A 19,341-nucleotide genomic window follows, 5' to 3' on the forward strand; every position below is an offset into this window, starting at 1 on the left:
TCTTGAAAGGTTACCTTGGTGCGTAGCTCAGCAAACCAATTATTTCCATCACATTGATCATCTAAGAAGGGCTTTATCTTAATATACTTGTTGTTTACCTTAACTTCATGGTTACAGAGACCCCAACAAAGCAAGTTCAAATTTACTAGCCAATTGCTAGTCTCTGTATCATGATTAGAAGAGGGGGTGAAAGCACTCATACTTGTATCTCCTGTTTTCATTAAGAAGTTTGTGAGAGATCTTTGCTTTGGATCGTGCTCCGTATATTTTCGAGGGAACCCTCACAAGCCTATGAGTATTGCCTTTGAACCTTCCTTGCTCTTCATGAGTGACTTTATGTTAGAATTTTACTTTGTGTGCTCGTTGAGGATTGTGTAGCTATCTAACCTTAAGGGACATAATCGTAGCCATGCATAATCAATCTTGCATCTCATCTTCACGCGATTTTTGTCTTTAAAATCGTGTAACATAGCTTCAATCAACTCAAAATCCCAATCTACAAAAATTTTGACATGAAAGGGTTGAGTAAGAATCAATTCAAAAAGATAGTAAAACTTTTGAACATAAAAAGAGATAGGAGACAAAAGAAAGGTATAGTACCTTCATTTGATGCCATATAAGAATGCAACTTCTCTATTGTTTCTTCTATTTGTGTCTTGTCATCCTTTGCCGGCTGAGGTACCTCTTTGGGCATATTTTCTTTTTTCAATCCTCGAGGAACCATATACTCGAGCTCATGCTTCTTACTCTCCAAGACATGGAACCTCATGAACTTAGACAAGCAATTGTAAGATGTTATCTTTCCTTCTATCAAGCCTTTACCATAAAGCTCATTACATTCATGACACCACATTCACACATGAGGAGCCCCATCAAAGTCTTCGAAATGCAACTCAAACCTATCATCCCTCGCTATTTCCATTTCTTTGAGCTTTGATCTAACTCTCTGAGCAGAGGCAGCCCAAGTGGCCATCCACACTTAGCAACAAATCTTCCTGAACAACTTGATGGATGCCACATATGAGGAAGAAGGGGAATCCGTGGCGGCAGTGAAAAAGAAACTAAGCATAATGCGTAGAGCCCTACGTGCAGGGCTACACATGCCCTCCCAACCCATGGTAGAGGGGCTAAGCACAGGGGAACACTGTAGGTATCTGCTATCGACCGAGGCCTAAACCCTTAGGAAATTTATGCCTTAGGGTTCGTAGAAGGGATGCAATAGCAAGAGCACCCAGGAAGTGAGATAAAACTACACGTTGACCTAGGAGGATTTGAAGAAGAGGTGGTTCCACAACCCCCTTCACCTCATCCTGAAGGGTAAGGGCAGCCAACAAAAACATCTATGGACAAGAAAACCGCCCTGAGGGAGAATAGGAGAAAACTAGTGGAAGAAGCCAAATAAAGATTAAGAGCTAACCCTATGGCCCAACCCTCTGTACCCCTCCTGCCATGCCCGAATGACATACCCCCTAGTTTTCATGCGGAGCTCATACTTTGGGAGGGACAAGAACAAGCGAAGCAACCCTTCACCTTCAGATTCCTCACCCCCAATGCCCCACACAGAGTTCTTCCCACCAAAATACTGGATGAGGTGATCAATGTTGGAAGCGCTTGAGCCAAGAGTGGCTATAGGAAAGAGAAAAGACCTGCCTTCAGAGAGTAATGACCTGCCTACATGGCATATCCTCAATGAATAGGAGTAGACTTTGATACAAACGCCCACGGCCGTTACAACTTCCCTGTAATATACAACCCATGTACCACCACTTTAGCCCAGGCCCTCACCTTCACCTTCGACAGCTTAGATGCCACCATAACACGCTTTATTGCCGATTTCTCCTCCTGCTGCCCACATCCCACTTTCATCACCACTTGTAACTATCTTAGGCTCCTAAAAATCCTACTTAGGCAATACCCCACCTCGAGCGAATGTGGCCTTCCCCCTGCTCTTTTCTGATCCTAACGCAATCGACACCTACACAATGACCCACCTTATGATGTGGGCTAGCCTCATCCCTTCTTTTTGCATCGATGTTCTTGAAGACATGAGCAGTAGTCAGTTCACTCACTGCAGCCATCCTTTCCTCTCCACCACTCCCCTCCAAGTTCATTTGAATTTTATGAATTTCTTGCAGGGTCGGAGATTTTTGAGCCACTCCATTAAATATCCTTCACCACCCCCCCTGAGGACGAGGACTAACAAGTCCCTACAACTAAACCCAATCTAAATTTAAAAAAAAACACATCTGCATGCCGGTCCCGGCACACTGCTCACAATCCCTCCACCTAGCGATCCTTAAGTTAGGCATGTCCAGTCATCGTAGTCGCCCTTTTTTTCCCCCACTTCACGCCTAGGGCACACCAAGGGCAGGACACACCTAGGGATTCAACACTTGCCTATGGCTAGACCTTTCACCCTACACTACACTCACTTGTAATATTCCCACCCGTGAATATTGACTTCCCGCACACGACGTAAACCTTGTGCAAAGGTTATCTCTCGTATTGAAATTATTGGCGGTGTAATGTGTGACCCGCACGCGAGAAATGGGGTTCTCCGCATTGGTAAATTAAACCCAGAAGTTCGAAACCGCAAGTCTTACATAAACACCCTCTTGGGAGGGGTAATTTGAATATTCAAGGCAAATTTTTTTATTTTTATCCCTTTTTCCCCAGCCGATGCACGACTAGAGAAAAGGGAGTGTGGGGGGGATGGGACATGGGAAAGTCGTGGCCTGCATGGGAGGGGGGAACCCATGCAAGGGGGCCACGTGGTGGAGGCCTTCTCTCCCCCCCCATGCCTATAAAATCATCCCCTACGTGCTGAGGGGGGAAGGTGGGATACACATCGCCGTGCTGAAGAGGGGAAGGCTAGTCGGAAGGCTGCGTGAGGGAGGTTCGAAGGAGGAGGAGGCTGCCGTGACCACCATCTGCTGCCGCGACCAGGAACGCCGCCGCCTTGCTGAAAGGCCTAGGCCGCCGCCCATCCTCTTCTTGACCACGACCTCCTTCCCAATCATTGGGACCCCCCGACGTTGCTGCTGTTGCCCAGAAGCTTCTTTAAGAAGCTTCTAAGGATAAGGCCATAGGCCTTGATCCTATGCGGGCTTCTCAGTTTTAAAACCGGGATCGGGAAACTCCTATTCCTACGCAAGGAGAAGGTATCGACCTCCTAGCCGTCTCGAAGAGCAAGAGTAAAGGCTAGAGGGAATCTGCGGAGTCCGTATTCACGTCTACAATGGCTCCCAAGAAGACGCAAGGCGCACCTGCGGGAGGTTCATCTCCTAGCATTCAAGTGGACATCTCCCCGAGCCCACAGACCCAGGTTTTTTTTATGATTTTCGATTCTACGCAAAAGTAATGCATTAGGTATAATAACTCTCACGGAATAGAAAGCACATATGCATGTTCAAATTTACCAAGCCGAATTAAAAAGGCAATTGAGGAAAATTTGTCTATTTGATCGATTACTAGAATTAGCTCATGACATGAAATGGAGTTATTAACATTTTCAATATGATGAACGTGAGTTGTCTATCCATCTTACGACCCTAGTATTATGCTGCCTTATCATGCATTTCAAAGTGACGAGCCTAGAACACCTACCGCCTATCATTATAAGGCTGAAGTTATTAAGTGTATTTTTGACTAGACATGGAAAGAATAAGCTTATGTCGCAATTTAGGAAAAATCTTTATTGTAATGGTTCATGGGGAAAAGCTGTTAACACCCGTAGGAGGTTGTCCGAAAAGTAATGGTGGTGTATCAAAAATGAATCTAGGGATTGGCATGTGGCATGTGCTTGCAAGAAAGAATATACCAACACTAACTCTACAATAACCTCATTTAACTACGTTGTAGTTATGAAAGGGTTGCATGTTGCACTTTCATCGTGCATAAAATTGATTCATCAAGTGTTGCATTTGGGAAAGGTTGCAGAATTTAAACAAAGCATGAGATTCTAAAGTGTAGATAACAAGGTAGTAGTCATGATTATTTGAAGTAAGTCCTAGTAGGTCCTAAGAAAGTTGGTATCCAGCTTATCATGTATTTTTACTTTACCAATAAAAGATAGAGTGAGTCGCATGTTTACATGTATTGTGGTAGTCGAAACCATTTTTCTTCTTTAGATCTAGTTTATTGTCTCTAGGGAAGGATTCATCCTTGTCGCGAGACAAGCATAGTGAATTACCCAAATCACCTAGCCGCAAAGGATTCGTATGGGCATGGTTCAGTCAATACGATAGATACCCCAAACACTAACTAGGGATTAGCACGTTAAGGATTCGGCCAAGTTTTCCAATTGTCGCTAAGTCGAAACCTTCATGCCCAATAGTCCTACCCACATTCCCAAAATGTTGAGTTAATTGAATGCTCATGCAAACAATAATCTAGGGTTCCTACCTTAAGGACCAATCGCTCAAAATGATGAAACTCGAATTGAGTTGGAACCCTAGGACTAAACGTTGTCGATCTAGTGAAATTGGGGATGGGACGGGTAAAAAAACACCCTAAACCCTGCTTCTCGTCTAAAGATAATTCCGTGACCAGAAAATGCCATTCAATAGGTGAAATGATCTCTTGGAATGGAGGCGACACTTGTGCAACTAGTTGCAACGTCGCATAGCCTTGTGGTTTGATCGTAAGAAAGTTTTGCCATTCCTTGGAATGAGCTTGGCAGGTTCTTGCGCAAGTTTAACTTGAAAAGGGATGGGTAGTCATCCTGTTACATCGCCCTCATTAGGGAAAAATTGCCAAGTTAAGGGAAGTTAAGTAATTGCTCGGCGCAAATGATTAGTCAATAAATTAAAGCGACATGGTCGCCGGGATCTACTATTAATAAAACCTAAGGTATTGGTTAAGTTGGGTATGACCCTAACCCAAGGACGATAGGAATCTTGCCAAGTTGCAATTGATTCCGGATCGAATGCGGGATGCATTCGGAGAGAAGGAGTCACTCCTTAACAGTTTGCCAACTAAACGACCACTGGAATTGATTGTGCTTGTAACAGTTTAGAAAGCACTGTTTGCATTGTTTGTTCAAGGAATTAAAGGATGAAAGATATATAAATGCTTCAGGTTGAAGGCCTGAAGGGAGTGGCAGCTCAGTTACCCCCGACTGCCTACCTGACCCTAACCAAGGGGGTTGTTGACCGCGCCGGGAACGTGGACCGAACCCGCCGCGAGAGGTCTTTCCGTTGAGCTCTACTTGGAGCAGGAGGACGCTTGGGTGCTAGGGGGGGCTCTGGCCGTAAATCCCTCGCCTTCCGGGTCCTGCACAAGAGGCTAACGTGACTCGGGATTGGATCCCGAGGCCCGCATACTAGTCTACGGGCAGAAGCTTCGAATAGTGATCCCTGGTGGATTACTAGATAGCCTTCGGGCGGATTTATGAACAAGCCTACGGGCGGGATCCTCTGTATTTCAAAGATAAAATGATGATATGATAATAAAGAAGTTGTTTGATATTGTTTTTCTATGTCACGTGATAAGATTACGTGAAGGAACCAGTGCTTAACAGGGCTAATCAAAGAAGCTGTTTGTTATATGTCAAATTAATGTGTTAGGTAATTACATAATTAAAACAAACCGAGGAAAGTGCGGAGGATGGACCATGGGTCTGTCCTATGGATGGGTGGTCCCGGTTAGCCGGGAACTTTTCTCAAAAATCTTGAAAAACAACCAGATGATCATAACGAAACGATGACCTAGAGGTACATCCTACCTGATTTACGCTGTTTTAGGGGAACGGCATGGGACTATGCCTTATGGCAGAGAGGTTGAGCCTTGCATCCCTCTCGTTTCCCATTCTCCTTGAACCAAGTGCAGCGTGAATCCGCTTCGGACCTGGTGTTCCTGCGTAAAGTAGTTCGCTCGGGTCTGACGCTAGTTGCTGCTAGCTAATGACCTAACAGGGAAACCCTAATTCCGGTTGATCCTAAGTGGGAAACGGCTAGGATACTTCCGCTACGTGGTAGGCGCGGGAAGACCTAGATTGCAAAACCCGTAACATTCCAAGGGAGTGCCGGGCGGAGTTTTCTAGACATTCTTCCCGATGGACTACTAAGACGTGTCCTAGATGATTCTAGTGGACACGTTACAGTTGGTATCAGAGCCGACCAACGACAGAATTGTTTTTATAAGATCTCAATAAAATGAAGAAATAAAATTGTTGCTCATCTTCAATACTGTCTTGCAGAACTATGAAGCGTGGAACAAGTTTTTGGTGTTCCGGATCATGTTTATGACTGCAATGCATTCTCCGCATTATAGGCAGAGAATTGAAATGATGAACATCCTGGAGCAGATTTATAATCCATCACCTTTATATATAGAACGAAGATGGACTGGGTCTTCAGGAATCTACTACATAGCTGCCCACCGGTTTGCTTATCTACAAACCAACCTAAAGAGGATCAAGTGGTTGGAAGATTTGAAAGTCGTGAAGCTGTTCATTTTTGTGGAAGCTCACGTAAATTTGACTTTGCATATTCGAGGTCGGAGGGTTGAATTGAACTCATATGTATATGAGGAAGTAACCCATGTAATTCCAACTGATAGGATTAAGGTGTTGGGCCGCCATGGGAAGTATGGATTCCAGCGGAAAGGATATCCTGAACTTCCAATGAGTTATCGATTCCTAAAGATTCATGACCCAAAACCCTACTATTACACAGTTCCTGTACACAAATGCAATACAACGTTGTTCTCCCCTAACTGAATGTAATGATTGGATTATCATCACACAAGATGTTGTATAAGGCTACGCCCATGTAAATATAAATAAGGACTTCTTTCATCAATACCCGACTGTGCATCAGGGTTGTTACAAAAAGTTAAGTAGCTTCATGACTTATGAGATAGCTGAACTAAAGATAAGCTAAAGTCAACTATCATATAATAATGTTAAGAAAACTTTTACTCAGGCAAAACCCCAGGTACAGGGTCCAAATTCGCCCCCTACATCAAGTACTACTGTGATCCAGGAGAAGAAGTTCCTCCTTAAACAGATAAAGCCACCCGAGTTTGACGGGAGAGGCAGATTCGTCCAGTCGGATGCTGAGATTTGGATTGAATCTATGGAGGATTACTTCGAAGCAGCTGGTACTGCTCCCACCAATCAGGCCATGCTCGCCAAATTAAAACTCACCGGTGAAGCTAGATTATGGTGGAAACAATGGTGCAGGGATCAAGGGACTTCAGAGGGGTCCGTTACCTGGGAGAAGTTAAAGCAAGCCGTGCAGGGGAGATATTTGCCGCCTGCATATCGCACACAGAAGATGAATGAGTTCTATGAGTTAAAACAGTTAGGACTCACCCTTGACGCATACTACTCTAAATTTGTCTCACTCTTAAAGTATGCGCCACAAATGGACACGATGCAGCAGGTGTCCAAATTTTGCGCGGGCTTAAATCCACCTGTAAATACTCGTCTCGAATCTATGCGACCATTAGATCTTCAGGATGCACTCATTCGAGCGGCACCTATAATTCAGGAAGTGCAAGCTAAACCAAGGGGTATTAAGAATTGGTCTTATAGCGACCCGAACAGAGGAGCATTCAGACCCCAGGTTAAGAGAGTTCAAGGCCACAATCAGGGTCAAAGGAAGAAAGCAAGGACAAATAATGTCAATAACTTTGTTTCTACTCACAGTAATGGCCGAAACCTCCGATGTTTCCACTGCAACGAACTCGGTCACTTCAAAAGGCAATGTCCCAAGCTCAGCAAGGGACACCGTCAAGGTGCAGGCCGCGGTCAAGGAGCCGCCACCCGTGGAAGAGGGAGAACTTCTTGCATTACCAATAGGCAAAGAGGTGAAGCAGAAGAAGAGGAAGATCCGACTATGGAAGCAGAGTTCGAAAGAGCGACAGTCCATGCCGCTTTACACAAGAAGGGTCCGAATCGCCAGTTCTCGGTAATTCAAACACCGTCGGACTATCAAGGTAAAGGTTTCAAAACCTTGATTGATTGTGGCAGTACACATTCCTTTATCTCACCAGCGTGTGCTAAGAGATTAGGAATAGACACATTAGAAGCACCTACCCTACTTGTGGAATTGGCAAACGGTCGTGAGGTAACTTGTACCAAGCAAACTGCTAAGGAGGAGTTCTATCTGGGAGGAAAGAAAACCTCAGTCAAATTCAGAGTCATGAACTTAGGTATCCATGAGTGTCTACTCGGGATGGATTGGCTTAAGCCTAATGACACCCACATCCACTGTGGAAAGGGTCAAGTTTCCTTTCGAAACTCTGAAAGAGAGTTTGTTACAACTCAAGGTGAGGCAAGAGTGCCAAGGATCCAATTAGCCAAAGTATCGCGGATCATAAAAGGGGTTAGGAAAGGATTACCTGTTTACTTGATCAAACTCAACAAGTTAGATCAAAGGCAAGAGTTTCATGAAGGATCCTCTTGGCTAAAAGAATACGCTGACGTATTCCCTGAGGAATTAACTGAACTTCCACCTCCAAGAGAAGTTGATCATGAAATAAGGCTAATGCCTGGAGCTGCGCCAATTGCAAAGAGACCTTATAGAATGTCCATTCTGGAAGCTATTGAGTTGAAGGAACAACTCAAGCAACTGTTAGATCAGGGTTACATCCGGCCTAGCAACTCTCCATGGGGAGCTCCAGTTCTATTCCAGAAAAAGAAAGATGGGACACTTCGACTATGTATTGATTATCGGGGGCTGAATCAATCAACAATCAAGAATAAGTATCCTATTCCTAGAATAGATGAGCTTCTTGATCGCCTTCAAGGTGCAAAGATCTTCTCCAAAATTGATCTCAGGTCAGGTTACTATCAAATCAGGATCAAGGATGAAGATATTCCAAAAACGGCCTTCAATACAAGATATGGGCACTTTGAATTTTTGGTTATGTCATTCGGGCTTACAAATGCACCTGCCACCTTCAATAGATTAATGCAGGATATTTTTAGACCATATCTTGATGATTTCGTGCTTGTCTTCTTCGATGACACTTTAGTCTATTCTAAACAGGAAGAAGATCATGAATCTCAACTTCGGATTGTCCTTGAGACAATGAGGTCTCATAAGCTATATGAAAAAATGAAGAAGTGTGCATTTTTCAAACGTCAGATTGAATATCTAGGATTCATAGTATCATTAGAAGGAATATCAGTAGATCCAGCCAAAGTCAGAGATGTGCTTGAATGGCCAATACCAGTATCCGTCAAAGAAATACGCAGTTTTCTTGGCTTGACAAGATGGTATAGGGTCTTTATCAAAAACTATGCTTTGATTGCAGCACCCCTTACCGACTTACTAAAGAAGCAGACTTCTATTACATGGTCAACTCCCGAGCAAAATAGCTTCGATCAATTGAAGCAATGTTTGATATCAGCACCTATTCTGAAACTTCCTGACCTCAATAGGGAGTTCGAGGTAGTAACTGATGCCAGCATTCTTGCCTTGGGGTGTGTACTTATGCAGGAAGGTCATCCAGTAGCATATTCTTCAAGGAAATTGAAGAGTCATGAAAAGAATTATGCCACGCATGATCTAGAGTTATTAGCTGTCATCCATGCTCTAAAGCTTTGGAGACATTACCTGTTGGGTAACAGGTTTACTCTAGTAACCGATCATAAGAGTCTCAAATGGATTTTTACCCAGAACGAGCTCAACATGAGGCAACGTCGATGGATTGAAGTATTGGAGGAGTATGATTTTGAAATCAAGTATCGACCAGGGAAAGAGAATGTAGTTGCCGATGCACTCAGTCGCAAGGCATTCCTAAATTCCCTAATCTTGCAAAATCCATCAACGGCCAGATCTTTGGCTACAAAGGTATCTATGCCAAGCAACCCTATACTCGAACTAGCTAGAGAGGAAGCATGCCATGATTTGGCCTACCAAACCATGATAAAAGAAATATCTACCAAGGAGCAGAATCTGAAGTCACAAGCTAAGTATCGGGAATTTTCCATTGATAATGGACTTGTCTATTACAGAACAAGGCTATGTATACCAACAAGCCAGTCACTTAAGCAGAAGATATTATGGGAAGCTCATGATTCCCCTTTCGCAGGACATCCTGGCTATGCAAAAACTCTTAATGCAGTTAGGAAGAGCTACCATTGGGAGAGGCTCAAAGGTGATGTTCTCAAATATGTCACTGAATGTTTGTCTTGCCAACGTATCAAGGCTGAACATGTCATGATGCCAGGAAAATTGCAACCACTTGATATTCCCCATATGAAATGGGAATTCATCAGTATGGATTTTGTGGTGGGCTTACCCCAAGTCCAAGGAGGATACAACTCCATTATGGTTGTAGTTGACATGCTTACTAAGGTTGCACACCTGATTCCAGTAAAGACAAACTATAAAGCATCCGACATTGCAAGAGTGTTTATCAAGGAGATATTCAAGTTACATGGGTTACCTAGAAGGATCATTAGCGATCGAGATTCTCTCTTCACTTCACACTTCTGGAGAGCTATCTTTGAAGCTATTGGAACTCAACTCTGTTTTAGCACTGCCTACCATCCCCAAACAGATGGAAAAACAGAGCGAGTAAATCAAATCATTGAGGATATGCTTAGGGCATACTGCTGTCGAGAGCCGAAGAGGTGGATTCAGTACTTGCCGTTAGTAGAATTTGCCTACAATGCTTCTTACCAGCAAAGCATTCAAATGACCCCTTTCCAGGCATTGTATCGTCATGATTGTCGAAGTCCCCTAAACTTTTCTGATCCAACCCTAAGAGTTGAAGCTTCAGGACAAATGTTGGAGGACATGGATGACCAAATAAGGTCAATAAGACAAGACATACAAGCAGCCAAAGATAGACAAAAGGCATATGCGGATTTGAAACGCCAAGAGAGGGTCTTCGGAGAAGGAGACATGGTCTTCATTCGTGTACACCCTAAAAGGAGTTCTCTATCTCTAGGACAATGCAAGAAGCTAAGTCCAACGTATTGTGGGCCGTATAGAATCCTCAAATGCCTGGGACCCAATGCTTATAAACTGCAACTTCTGGATAGCCTAAAAGTTCACAATGTATTCCATATTAGTCTCTTAAAAAAATATGTGCCCAACCCTAATCATGTACTCGATGACCAACAAATTGTAATGCCTAGTCAAGGAGTCCTTGAACTAAGACCGGAAAAGATTTTAGATGTTAGGGAGAGACAGTTGAGATCTAGAACCTTGAAAGAATACCTCGTCCAGTGGAAGGATTATCCCGAAGAGGATGCTACCTGGATGGATGAAAGCTCTCTCAACCTTCAATATCCCCAATTTACCTCGAGATGAGGACATCTCCATTCTTCTAAGGGGGAGAGAATGTAATATTCCCACCCATGAATATTGACTTCCCGCACACGACGTAAACCTTGTGCAAAGGTTATCTCTCGTATTGAAATTATTGGCGGTGTAATGTGTGACCCGCACGCGAGAAATGGGGTTCTCCGCATTGGTAAATTAAACCCGGAAGTTCGAAACCGCAAGTCTTACATAAACACCCTCTTGGGAGGGGTAATTTGAATATTCAAGGAAATTTTTTTTATTTTTATCCCTTTTTCCCCAGCCGATGCACGACTGGAGAAAATGGAGTGTGGGGGGGATGGGACATGGGAAAGTCGTGGCCTGCATGGGAGGGGGGAACCCATGCAAGGGGGCCACGTGGTGGAGGCCTTCTCTCCCCCCCCCATGCCTATAAAATCATCCCCTACGTGCTGAGGGGGGAAGGTGGGATACACGTCGCCGTGCTGAAGAGGGGAATGCTAGTTGGAAGGCTGCGTGAGGGAGGTTCGAAGGAGGAGGAGGCTACCGTGACCACCGTCTGCTGTCGCGACTAGGAACGCCGCCGCCTTACTGAAAGGCCTAGGCCGCCGCCCATCCTCTTCTTGACCACGACCTCCTTCCCAATCATTGGGACCCCCCGACGTTGCTGCTGTTGCCCAGAAGCTTCTTTAAGAAGCTTCTAAGGATAAGGCCATAGGCCTTGATCCTATGCGGGCTTCTCAGTTTTAAAACCGGGATCGGGAAACTCCTATTCCTACGCAAGGAGAAGGTATCGACCTCCTAGCCGTCTCGAAGAGCAAGAGTAAAGGCTAGAGGGAATCTGCGAAGTCCGTATTCACGTCTACAATGGCTCCCAAGAAGACGCAAGGCGCACCTGCGGGAGGTTCATCTCCTAGCATTCAAGTGGACATCTCCCCGAGCCCACAGACCCAGGTTTTTTTTATGATTTTTGATTCTACGCAAAAGTAATGCATTAGGTATAATAACTCTCACGGAATAGAAAGCACATATGCATGTTCAAATTTACCAAGCCGAATTAAAAAGGCAATTGAGGAAAATTTGTCTATTTGATCGATTACTAGAATTAGCTCATGACATGAAATTGAGTTATTAACATTTTCAATATGATGAACATGAGTTGTCTATCCATCTTACGACCCTAGTATTATGTTGCCTTATCATGCATTTCAAAGTGACGAGCCTAGAACACCTACCGCCTATCATTATAAGGCTGAAGTTATTAAGTGTATTTTTGACTAGACATGGAAAGAATAAGCTTATGTCACAATTTAGGAAAAATCTTTATTGTAATGGTTCATGGGGAAAAGCTGTTAACACCCGTAGGAGGTTGTCCGAAAAGTAATGGTGGTGTATCAAAAATGAATCTAGGGATTGGCATGTGGCATGTGCTTGCAAGAAAGAATATACCAACACTAACTCTACAATAACCTCATTTAACTATGTTGTAGTTATGAAAGGGTTGCATGTTGCACTTTCATCGTGCATAAAATTGATTCATCAAGTGTTGCATTTGGGAAAGGTTGCAGAATTTAAACAAAGCATGAGATTCTAAAGTGTAGATAACAAGGTAGTAGTCATGATTATTTGAAGTAAGTCCTAGTAGGTCCTAAGAAAGTTGGTATCCAGCTTATCATGTATTTTTACTTTACCAATAAAAGATAGAGTGAGTCGCATGTTTACATGTATTGTGGTAGTCGAAACCATTTTTCTTCTTTAGATCTAGTTTATTGTCTCTAGGGAAGGATTCATCCTTGTCGCGAGACAAGCATAGTGAATTACCCAAATCACCTAGCCGCAAAGGATTCGTATGGGCATGGTTCAGTCAATACGATAGATACCCCAAACACTAACTAGGGATTAGCACGTTAAGGATTCGGCCAAGTTTTCCAATTGTCGCTAAGTCGAAACCTTCATGCCCAATAGTCCTACCCACATTCCCAAAATGTTGAGTTAATTGAATGCTCATGCAAACAATAATCTAGGGTTCCTACCTTAAGGACCAATCGCTCAAAATGATGAAACTCGAATTGAGTTGGAACCCTAGGACTAAACGTTGTCGATCTAGTGAAATTGGGGATGGGACGGGTAAAAAAACACCCTAAACCCTGCTTCTCGTCTAAAGATAATTCCGTGACCAGAAAATGCCATTCAATAGGTGAAATGATCTCTTGGAATGGAGGCGACACTTGTGCAACTAGTTGCAACGTCGCATAGCCTTGTGGTTTGATCGTAAGAAAGTTTTGCCATTCCTTGGAATGAGGTTGGCAGGTTCTTGCGCAAGTTTAACTTGAAAAGGGATGGGTAGTCATCCTGTTACATCGCCCTCATTAGGGAAAAATTGCCAAGTTAAGGGAAGTTAAGTAATTGCTCGGCGCAAATGATTAGTCAATAAATTAAAGCGACATGGTCGCCGGGATCTACTATTAATAAAACCTAAGGTATTGGTTAAGTTGGGTATGACCCTAACCCAAGGACGATAGGAATCTTGCCAAGTTGCAATTGATTCCGGATCGAATGCGGGATGCATTCGGAGAGAAGGAGTCACTCCTTAACAGTTTGCCAACTAAACGACCACTGGAATTGATTGTGCTTGTAACAGTTTAGAAAGCACTGTTTGCATTGTTTGTTCAAGGAATTAAAGGATGAAAGATATATAAATGCTTCAGGTTGAAGGCCTGAAGGGAGTGGCAGCTCAGTTACCCCCGACTGCCTGCCTGACCCTAACCAAGGGGGTTGTTGACCGCGCCGGGAACGTGGACCGAACCCGCCACGAGAGGTCTTTCCGTTGAGCTCTACTTGGAGCAGGAGGACGCTTGGGTGCCAGGGGGGGCTCTGGCCGTAAATCCCTCGCCTTCCGAGTCCTGCACAAGAGGCTAACGTGACTCGGGATTGGATCCCGAGGCCCGCATACTAGTCTACGGGCAGAAGCTTCGAATAGTGATCCCTGGTGGATTACTGGATAGCCTTCGGGCGGATTTATGAACAAGCCTACGGGCGGGATCCTCTGTATTTCAAAGATAAAATGATGATATGATAATAAAGAAGTTGTTTGATATTGTTTTTCTATGTCACGTGATAAGATTACGTGAAGGAACCAGTGCTTAACAGGGCTAATCAAAGAAGCTGTTTGTTATATGTAGAATTAATGTGTTAGGTAATTACATAATTAAAACAAACCGAGGAAAGTGCGGAGGATGGACCATGGGTCTGTCCTATGGATGGGTGGTCCCGGTTAGTCGGGAACTTTTCTCAAAAATCTTGAAAAACAACCAGATGATCATAACGAAACGATGACCTAGAGGTACATCCTACCTGATTTACGCTGTTTTAGGGGAACGGCATGGGACTATGCCTTATGGCAGAGAGGTTGAGCCTTGCATCCCTCTCGTTTCCCATTCTCCTTGAACCAAGTGCAGCGTGAATCCGCTTCGGACCTGGTGTTCCTGCGTAAAGTAGTTCGCTCGGGTCTGACGCTAGTTGCTGCTAGCTAATGACCTAACACGGAAACCCTAATTCCGGTTGATCCTAAGTGGGAAACGGCTAGGATACTTCCGCTACGTGGTAGACGCGGGAAGACCTAGATTGCAAAACCCGTAACATTCCGAGGGAGTGCCGGGCGGAGTTTTCTAGACATTCTTCCCGATGGACTACTAAGACGTGTCCTAGATGATTCTAGTGGACACGTTACATCACTGCACCTCCCTACTGCATGAATGGGGTTCTCAAGTGTGGGACATCACCCAGGCCTACCTATGGTTAGACCCAGCTCCCCGTTCCACCATCCCATGCATAGGGCACCCCACAATAAAGAAGACACTCCCCTTAGGTAAGAGCACCGCACTTTCTCCTCGCAGCCATTGCAAGATGTGCCAAACCATCAACTTCGGAGGCCCCATCACCCACTTTATAGTATTTCCCACACTCCCACGGTAGCCCAACCCGCCTATGGCACTACCATTGCCTCGCCAACAACTTGCTGACCGCCTGCCCTTCCCCAACAAACAGCTCGATGTACCATGGGATTGGCACCCGTCTCGGAGGGGGGTAATGTTAACCTCAAATTGGAATGGTGAAAAAATAAAGAAAAAAAATCAAAAAGAACAAAAATAGAGCAAAGGCATAGAGGCGGTTTCGAAAATTTAAGTGAAGCAAAAAGAGCAATTTGAAAGGAAAGGCACCTCAAAGAACTCTAAAAACTCTTGTAAAAGAGCACCAGGCTCCCTCTTGTGCCACTTGTAAAGGAATAGACGGGTATAGGCATGAAGCAAAAAGAGGGATATATAAAGTTCAAAAAGTGAATGAAAGCTCATTCTTTGGTGTGTGGCTAACAAGAGTCCTCTCTTCTTCTCTTCTTCTCTTCTTCTCTACTTCTTACTAGTGTGTGTGCTCTTGAGGGAGGGAGTGTGAGAGTGTGAGGGAGTGAGTGTGCGTGTAGAAGTGAGGGATCAAGAGGGTGAAGCTCTTCACCATCTCCTCTTATCTTTTCCTCTTTCTTTCCTTCCCTTCTCTTACCTTGCATGTGGCTATGGAGAATGGAGCTTGGAGATGGAGGAGGCTTGAGGATGCTTGAGCTAGCATCTAGGATCATGGGGCTACCGACTTGTGTAAGGGAGGACGCAACTCATTTCGGCATCAAGGTAGGCTTACTACACCTTGAGAGGATCGACGATGCATTGGCTAGGTGAGAGATAGCCATGAGAGCTCGCTTGGAACACTTGAAGCAATAAACAGTCCGTGGGTCTTGGTGATTGAGCAAAAGCTCCCACACACACACACACACACACACACACAAAGACTTACTAGATTCTTTTGCTAGTTGAAGCTATTATACCTATCAAGGCAAGGGTAGTTCATGGAAACTCTTGTCGTGACGCTATTTAAAGTTGACTACATATAACACAACAATGTACGTCATACAAATGTGTATATATAGATTCACACCTACCTACCTGCAAATACATATGCACATTACAATAATAACTTAGAGAACGAATGCAAAATTATAGTAACATTCCATGATTGTATGAGATTGCCAACAAACTATCTGTTTAGTTTGAGAAGCAGTTTGTAGACATATTTAAGCCCAATGATGAATGAAGGCGGGTTACAATGTGATGTTATTACAATTTGATGACACCTTTGGACTTTTTAGAAAGTGTCATATCGATGCTTTCGTGCAAATTTTAGGCATCAATGACCTCCATTAGCATGTCGCCCTAGTTTAAGGTTCTCTCTCTCTGTCTCTCTCTCTCTCTCTCTCTAAAACAATCCTCTCTCTTTGAGTTCCCAATAGCCAATATATTTGTAAATGCTTTGCAATGATTTGTAGCCCAAAATGCACCACCAGTAGTAGCGACAACCACTTTGCTTGGAGTTCACAGCCACACGTTGTATGCAACATAATAACAATGAACAAATAGGTCACGTCTTGTCACATCATAGTAGCAACCAACACGCTTGGTACCACCCACCACCCAAAGTCTTCAACGAATACTTGATTTATTACAAAGCATGTTTCAAACCTTATGTACTTTAGGGTGATGGATTCGAGGCACTCAAAGTAGATAAACAACTCATCCATATGCTGAGAATATTTTTATTGAGTCTATTTGCTATCTAATTCTATGCTTTCCTTACAAGTTTAATTGGTTGAACATACACAATTCAATGGATTACTCCTTTTTTTCAAAAATATTTGTGTGACAGTAGCATTAAGAGCCCTGTCCAAAGTCAAGGTAATTGTGGCTCCTGCTAGACACTCAACTCAATTACCTTCATTTTGGGTTGTCCAATGTTAGCTTCCAAATACCATGCCTTAGGCATCATAGACAAGTATATATAGCAACATGCAAACAAGAATCTAGTAATAAATGGACATGGATAATGCTCTTGAAGTAGGACATTGGTTGGGCTCATCATTGATCCCTGTTTTAGCAATGCATCCTGTAAATGAAGGTCTTGCATAATTGGGCGGAGTGAAATGCTAAATTCATAATAGAGAGAGATAGCTATATATATGTGTGTGTGTTTCCACTAGACTTTGCAATTTGAGTACTAAGTTCCACCTGCCCAAGTCTGGAGAATTTTGCTTTGTTAGAAAAAAAGATTTACAACCATTTGCAAGTCTTGAGTTTTACCTTTGTACTAGCCAGACACAATAAAAAGGAAAATTTTAAATTCCAACAAGTATGGGAAAATGGGAAAGTGCCATCCTGATTGAAAACTGACTAAAAGATAATTTCTCGGTAAGAAGTGTCTAGCATTCCAACCCTTGATGGTATAACTCTATCAATACAAGTGTTTCCTTCTCCTCAGACTACAAAAGGACTCATTGTGGCCTTACAAAACTGTAGAGTATGCAACAAATCAAGCTCCCTTAGTATGCACATCAACTTTTAACAACCATCTATGCCTTCCCAACAATGAAGACTGACACCAATTTACTGCACCCAAAAAAAAGGAACAGAGATTTACTCACCTAATACATCTGTGACAAACTAGGTCCAATACATTAGGAGCAAATGACCAGCAAAATAGGCAGTACTTTTGTTATTCGAATCAATCAGCAACCTGAACATTTTATATCATATTGGATACCTTACAGAGCATGGGATGTTCAGGCCACTCCAAGGTTGAAATTGTATGTACATAAAAGTAATATGATGCCAGATGGCATCTGAACTAAAAGTCAATTACATAAGTAAAATGCTTATGAGTAGGGTAACTCTTTCCTTTTTGAGGACTAGATGACAAAAATGCTTACAAGCCAAATCAATGCAAGGATAGCTTGCATGTCCTAGGTCATCAAGGGAAAAAACACTATATCCCCTAGAATGGCCAGATTACAGCTACAACCATAGGGATGTCCTATGCACCACTTCTTATATGGAAAATGCCAAAGAACCAAAAGTTACAACTTGAATAGCGAGTCACAAGACATTGGTGAGCTCCTAACAAGGATTATGTAAAACCATTCAAAACTTCATCCTTTTATCATTGTTCCTACAGGATGCCAAGGAAATAGGAAGGGATATAAAAAAGGGATATTGTATAGACGTGTGCTTACATACAGTACTCCTTGTCAAACCTTCTCGTTAAAACATTCAAAATCATAGATCTCAAGTTCTCAAGCAAGTAAACATCATGTCTTGCCTTTTACCCCCCATTTGTGAATGATTCATGAAAGCTCATGGTAAACTCATTGTGAAAGCCACATGCTTTCTGTGAAACTTGGCTTGAAACACCATATTGAGGGATATGGGAATTTTCCATAAGTTTGAGACACATGGTCGAATCTTTAGATTTATCATAACTTGCACACTATAACTCCAAATTGAGTGCTCTATAGCTCAATAAATTCCATTTTTCAAGTGCTTTCCAATGATAGGTCACATCATATGGTTTTGAAAAACTTATGAACATGTTATTTGGGTGCCACCTTTTTAGCATTCACAAAATGGGAATTGGGAGATTCCCAAGCTCACTAATATTGTGTTTTGAGGTAAAAAACACCCTCACTCTGTGCGCTCTTAAAAAGAAAGCAAGAAGGGATACAGAAATACACAAACAAATAATCCGGTTCAGGTCAGAAAAACAGGACCTGATGTTTAGAATTGGGGAAAATTAGAAAGGAATTCACATACTCAGATGGCATAATGCAAGATGCAGTGATTGTAAGAAATAAAATAGAGGCACAAGCTTAAATATGAACAATTCGTCAGAAATTGTGTTCAAAGAAACCAAAATCTATGCACAAAATTGGTTTGGCACATAGGTTACGAGCCATCAGGCAAACCTTCTACTTCCATGGGTATGGATTGAGGATATGAAGGCACGATAATATGAGAGAGGTGAGGACAAAGAAGAAAAAGGAGAGAAGGAAAATAGAGGAGAAGGAGATGGCATTAGACGTGAAGAAAGGAGGTCAATAGTGGTAGGCGAAGGACGCAAAAGTGATTTAAATTGATTGAAAGTAAAAAGGAAAAAAAACGAAGAGTGAGCACTTCAATCAAGGCACCACAAGACCAAAAAACAAAAAGATAGTGTGAAGATG

Source organism: Lygodium microphyllum, chromosome 17 (assembly GCF_053477565.2).
Source record: "Lygodium microphyllum isolate KBCC chromosome 17, Lygodium_microphyllum_v1.1.10, whole genome shotgun sequence".
Taxonomy (NCBI): domain Eukaryota; kingdom Viridiplantae; phylum Streptophyta; class Polypodiopsida; order Schizaeales; family Lygodiaceae; genus Lygodium; species Lygodium microphyllum.